Raw genomic sequence first — 7,118 nt, forward strand, 5'->3', positions numbered from 1 at the left:
TCTATTTGGTAAGCTATAAATGGCCGTTTAAAATGTTTATGAAAACTTTTTAATGACACAAAGAAATGGTAAAAATGAAATATTAAATTTAAAGAGCAGGGTACAAACTTTTATATAAAGTATTACCATATCTACATAAAAGGCCATGTCTAAGAAAAAGAACTGGAAAGAAATATACCCAGAAATTTAATGTTATTCCCTATGAGAAAGTATGGGGGGAAAATTACTGTCCTTTTCCTTTTATTTCTCAAATTTTCTACAATGAGCATGTATTACTCTTAAAATTTAAAAGGATGAATAGGGACTTCCCTGGTGGCCCAGTGGTTAAGAATCCACCTGCCAATTCAGGGAACACGGGTTCGATCACAGGTCCAGGATGCCGAGGAGCAACTAAGCCCGTGCGCCACAACTATTGAGCCTGTGCTCTAGAGCCCGAGAGGCACAACTACTGATGCCCAAGCACCTAGAGCCCGTGCTCCACAAGAAGAGAAGCCACCACAATGAGAAGTCTCTGCACCGCGAGGAATAGTAGCCCCCGCTCACCGCAACTAGAGAAAGTCCGCGCACAACAGTGAAGACCCAACACAGCCAAAAGTAAATTTTAAAACTTTTAAGAAGAGTTAAAAAAAATTAAAAGTTGAATAAATGCCATTTGATTGACCCATAATTGGTTTACATACACAACAGCTTATCAAAGACAAAAGTGTTGCATAATGTAAGGTTAAAATACCTTTGCAAATAGAAGCAGGAGAGTCCTCAAGCTTCCCTATCCCCAAAACTTTGCCACTCAATGGCAGTGGATAACTAGCTAACTATAACTAATATTTTTAAATGGGAAATATTTCTGTCTGATTTAAACAGTAAAAATGTGAGATGCCCAGGCCACCATGATCACATGGACTATCATTAGCCAAGAGTTCATTCAGTTCACAAAACTGCAGACTATTCACAGGTGTAGGAAAGTAGTTACATGTACTGAATTTTGTTTACTTAAAGCATAGGCCATAATCTATGGAGTCAACAAGCCAAACATAGAATCTTACATGAATACATTTATATGACATTCTAGACAATCTGCGTTGACAGAAGGCAGTCTGGAGCTGATGATGAGGATGGGGGACTAGGGAACATGGAAACTATGTCTTGACTGTGGTGGTAGTTATGTAGTTGTATATGTTTGTCAATACTCATTGAACTGTACACTTAATATTATACTGCAATAAAAATAAATAACCTCTGGCATTTACATAACAGTAATACATGAAATGGTAATACAAAGTATGATATTCTGGGGACAACTTAAGTAATAGTCAGCCACAATCCATAATAAAAATATACCTAACCCCTTCCCCAAGAAGCTTGTAATGACTCTAAAATTCTGCCAATGTAGAGTTATTCTTATGGGATCTCTGAGTATTATGTTAATGGGAAAACATCACTTGGAAAACAGAAAAAATTACCTTAAGCCATTATCAACTATCTCTTAGAAAAGATTACATTACAGCAGTGCCAGCTTAGAAACGGGGGTCTGGGACTGGGGCAAGGGGACAAGAATGGGGAGGACCTCATACACACACCACAGTGAGAGTGCCCTAAGACAATTTTGCCTGTTTCACCAGGTCTCCTCTCTTTTATTTTACAGAAGTATAAATCTCAGAAAAGTACATCCATGGTGATACTCTTGACACCCAACTGAACCCCCTCCCTCCTGGACCTTTTGCCAAAGACAGTGGTGATGAATAACACTGAGAGCTTTTGTTACTGCTTTATAGCCTCAAACCATTTTCACATCAGTTATTTCATTAGATCAACACAGCTACCTTTGAAGTAATAACTAACAGTCAGATAGCAACACCATTCCCTCTTCTAACAAGGAAACAGAAATTGGAGAGATTAGGTGACTTGGCTAATGCCACACAGCTAAGAACTACCAGAGATGCTCTCTGATGTGCTTCAAGGGGCCATACTTGGATCCCTGTGTGAAAACATTGAACCCGGGAAAACATAGTACCTGCATTTGCCAATCTAATATTGAGATTGAAAAATACATGGTAAACTTATATGTGGAATCTTAAAAGTGCAACAAACTAGTGAATATAACAAAAAAGAAGCAGACTCACAAACCTAGGGAACAAACCAGTGGTTACCAGTGGGGAGGAGGACAGGGGCAATATAGGAGGTGGGAGAGTGGGAGGTGTAAACTTCTGGGTATGTATTGTACAACACAGGGAATATAGCCAATATTTTGTAATAACTGTAAATGGAGTGTAACCTTTAAAATTGTATAAAAAAACTAAAAATAAATATTTTAAAATGCACAGTATTGTTTGTGAACAAACACAGGTTTTATCTTTACATAAATTATTTCAACTGCCATGACCTTAAGTCAGCAGACTGGGATTCAAGTTCCTGCTGGCTGTGTGATTCACTCTCCTAGCCCTTAATTTCATCTATAAAATGGATATATTAATGTCCATTCCTCTTAATGCATGGAACTGTTGTGAAATCAAATAAATAATGAACACTAAAACATTCTAGAAACTGCACAGTGCCAAATGACTATTAGACGTTTTATCTATAATTATCCAAACCTACACAGGGATTGTAATATGTTTTATTAATAACCAAAAGGTTTTTAATTAATTTTTAAATGATTTATGTGCTAAAGATCTATGTGAGAAAATATCTTCAAGAATCTTACTATTCATGGATCTCATCAATTTTAGGATTCTTTCATCTAGTAAATAAGAATTGTTGAAGAGTTCACTCTTAGGAAGAGCCCAGAAATAACCAAACAGAAAGTGCAGGTGAAACTAACAATTCACTAGGAATCAAGCATGACAAAGTAATGGAAAGCAAACTGAGTTTTCACAAATAGGTAAGAACATCCAGGAAGCAGCGAGTTAAGAGGTGGCAAAAGTGAGCCAAGATTGACTTTGATGGAGCAATTACAATTCAGCTTAATTCCTTTACAAATTTTGTGTACTCCATGTATAGCTGAAAAGGGCTTAAAGTATTAATAGAATCAAAGTAGCCAATGACACAAGTGTAATTTTCAGATTCTCAGTCAAAATTAGGCAAAGGAACCCAGTATCTCTGGAACCAAGGATCTCCAAAAATTCCCACTCCCTGAGGAAGCCTCCTTTTTACTTTCCTTGGTGACCATTCAAGCAGGACTCCCACTCTACACTGTTTCCCTCAGCCTGCTGACCCTCCTCCCAGCTAGCACCTTCATTCATCTTTGAAAAATATTTGCAGATCTAAGAATTAGTCCTGTATCAAGTCTGCCAAAGAGCAACTCATTGTAAGAAGTCAGTACCCTGAGGTCTCAGAGCTGAACCTGGGAAAAGCATCAAAACAGTAGACCCTTGATTTTACCACCACTTCACTATTCCATGCACCAGTCACTAGGATAAAATCTTCTCTGTGCAGCCCTATAAGACCTTCAAAATCTTCTCCTTTTAGAGTAGCTGGAGGAAATTTTTTTTTTTCTGTTTTCTTCCATTCTCACATTTTAGGAGTATAAATGCTGGCTGATATGTGCTGAGAGAATAGAAAGAAAATCACATAAAAGGTAAGAGGCAGCTTTGACCCCATCTCCCTTTTATGCAATTTATTTCTTTTTATTGGTAAACATTTCCAGAAAACACCTTATTGCTGAAGAAATCTGTTCTGAAAAATAAAAATTCAACTGAGAAGACTGAATCCCAAACTCAGTGTACAATGCCTCTGATTCCATTAGGGCATGCTCTACTTATATTTTACTGCAGGACAGGAATTTTTCACACACACACTCACACTGAGAGAGTCCCTTCAGGCCACTGACATCTGCAAAATAACAGCTCTGCCAAGGAGGCCATGGCAGCAGCAAGAAAACAATTATGTTTTCTGTGAATGAGTGTGCATATGTTTCAGATGAGCCATTTATCACCTATACTAATACAATATTTTTTCTTTTTTCCTTTTAAAATCAATGTTCAGCAGTGGCTAGTTAGAGAAGGATCTGGCTGCAGTGTTGGTCCTCCATCCACTGACACAATTTCTCTCACAATCCAAAGGGGCTAGACACTGCCATGGAATGGAAAAATTTCCCATTGCCAAGTCTTTCATGCAACCGGGATGGGTTCTTCAAAGATTTTTCTGTCCTACCCAGATGTCTTGATCCAAACAGAACAAGAAAATCAGAGAAGTCTCTTTCAGGGCAATCAGTTAGAGAGTTGATGGACAGTTATGTCTAATCTTGCCTTGTTGGCTGAGGGCTCTTTTATTATCCGCTTCTCCTCTCTGTTCCAAAAGTTAGATCCATTTTAGACAGGGGAGAACTAGGACACATACTACCTACTGCAGACAGAGCCCTAGTTCATGGAAACAGTCAGTCAGAAGCAGACAAGGGAAAGAACTTTCTCATACTATCATTAATAACCTCTGCATTGGGGCTTCCCTGGTGGCGCAGTGGTTGAGAATCTGCCTGCCAATGCAGGGGACACGGGTTTGAGCCCTGGTCCGGGGGGATCCCACATGCCGCGGAGCAACTAAGCCCGTGCGCCACAACTACTGAAGCCCGCGCACCTAGAGCCCGTGCTCCGCAACGAGAGAGGCTACCGCAGTGAGGGGGCCGCGCACCGCAGCGAGGAGTGGCCCCCGCTCGCTGCAACTAGAGAGAGCCCACGCGCAGCAAAGAAAACCCAACACAGCCAAAAATAAAAACAAACAAATAAATAAATTTATAAAAAATAAAAAATAAAAATAACCTCTGCATTAAATATGGGGCCAGGGCCTCCCTGGTGGCACAGCGGTTGAGAGTCTGCCTGCCATTGCAGGGGACGCGGTCCGGGAGGATCCCACATGCCACGGAGCAGCTGGGCCCGTGAGCCATGGCCGCTGAGCCTGCGCGTCCGGAGCCTGTGCTCCGCAGTGAGAGAGGCCGCAGCAGTGAGAGGCCCGCGTACTGAAAGAATAAATAAATAAATAAATATATATATATATATATATATATAGGGCCTATGTTATTTTCTTCAGTCTGGTCATCTCTCCTATCTCCATCTCCCCCCTACTGCTGAACCCCCTCCACTGTGCCCTCTGCACCCCACAGTCTATTAGCAGTAAATTGTCTTCTATCCTTAACTTTTCTCCAAAGTTACTAACAGAAACCTGGTTCTTCCTTGAGGACCCTGTCTGCAGACTACTGGAGTAGTCTCTAGTGGTAGCTGTTGTCTCCTTCATGTGTCCTAAATTCTTAGGACTAAAAGTGAGGTAGGTATACTCTGTGCTCCTCATTGCTGTTTCTAAATCATTCTCTTTCCCTTTCCCTAAAATTTTCCAGTTTTGAATCTATATCTCAGTATATTATCACCCCCCACCTTGCTGTAGACATCTACCAACTTCTTGGTCATTCTCACTCATGTTTCAAGGCCACTGCCACTCTAACAACATGCTTGTCTTAATTCTTAGTAATTTCAGTTCCATGCTGATGATACTTTCAACACTGTTCTCTTTGTTCTTCCATCCTCCCCCCTCCAATGATTTTGTCCTCTACCCTATCTCAGTCCATCTCCCCTGGGCCAACCCCTAGTCCTTGTCATTACCAAAATCTACAGTCACCCATAATCTCAGATTCAAACATCCCACAGTCAGATGTCCATCCACTTCTCTTTCCAGGTCACTCTCTATAGTGTCTACCTGCAATAATCCATCAGCCCCACTAGGGTGTACAACCAATTAATTCTACCATCTGTTCATTGTTCCTCACCCCCATCATGTCCTCACTTCCCTTACCCTGTTTAAAAATGCTGTGATTTGTCATTATAAACACTGTCTTACTTATACCCTCCACCCTCTTGCTTCTCTCTCAATTTATAACACTTAGCAAAACCCAGCCCTGGGAAAATCCAGCTCTCCTCCTATTCTGTGCCTGCACCTGAGAAGCAGAATATGGCTAGAAAAAAAAAAATGCACCATTATGTTGATAAGGAACCACTTTAAGTTAATATCACTGAACCTCAAATAGACCTGGCAATCCTACTGCCTTTCCATAGTCCATTCACTCTCTCACTCTCCTAGACGACAACTTCATATTTTCTCCTTTCTCCTCAGACCTCCATATCTCTTCTCACCCTCATTCTCAAATGATGAATTATATCCTATTTCTAGGCCATATATTCTGCCTTCCCTACTTTTTTTTTTTAATAGATGGACTACTGAAACTCCTAAGACAGAATCTCCACATACACACTAGATTCTACTCTGTTATTCAGTTACAACGATTCTCTCTTCTTTACTGCATCATTTATTTCTCTATTGGATCATTCCATCAGCATATAATTATTTTTTTCTTACCTATTTCAGTTAGTGGCAGCTCCCTCCTTCCAGTTGAGTACACCAAAGAAACATGATCATTCTTGACTTCTGTCTTTCTCTCACACCATATAATCAGTCCATCAAGAAATCCTATTGGCTCTACGTTCAAAATAGACCTAGAACCTGGCTACTTCTCACCGTCTTTGCTGTTACACCCTGGTCTAAGCCACCACGATCTAGTACCTAGATTATTACAACAGCTTCCTATCTGGCCTCCTTACTTCTATCCTGACCCTCCTACTAACTATTACCAATGCAGCAGCCAAAGTGATGCTTTTAAACATAAATCCCATCGTGCCACCCCTTTAGTCAAAAACCTCTCCACTCGTTTCCCATCTTACTCAGACTAAAAGGGCCTTTGTTACTGATCCCCCGGCTCCCATCCCGCTTCCCCTCTGCCTTTATCTCCAACTAATCCCTTCACCCACTTTGCTACAGCCATAGGCTTCCTGGCCGCTCCTTGAAAACACCCAAAACATTCCTTTGTGGGGGGTTTTCACTTGCTCTTCCCTCTGCTTGAAACACTCTTTATTCAAATGGTCCCCAGGCTCATCCTCACTTCTTTCTAAGTCTGTGCTCAAATGTTACTTTACCTGATCATTGCACCTAAAACTGTACTCCCTCACAGACAATTTCTATTCTCCTTTCCTCTTTTATTTTTCTCCATCACATGTATCTTCTAATATCCTAATTAACTTTTTAAGTTGTTTGTTAGCTGTTATACACACACACACACACACACAGCTGAAAGTAATCTCCAT

Source organism: Lagenorhynchus albirostris, chromosome 2 (genome assembly GCF_949774975.1).
Source record: "Lagenorhynchus albirostris chromosome 2, mLagAlb1.1, whole genome shotgun sequence".
Lineage (NCBI taxonomy): Eukaryota > Metazoa > Chordata > Mammalia > Artiodactyla > Delphinidae > Lagenorhynchus > Lagenorhynchus albirostris.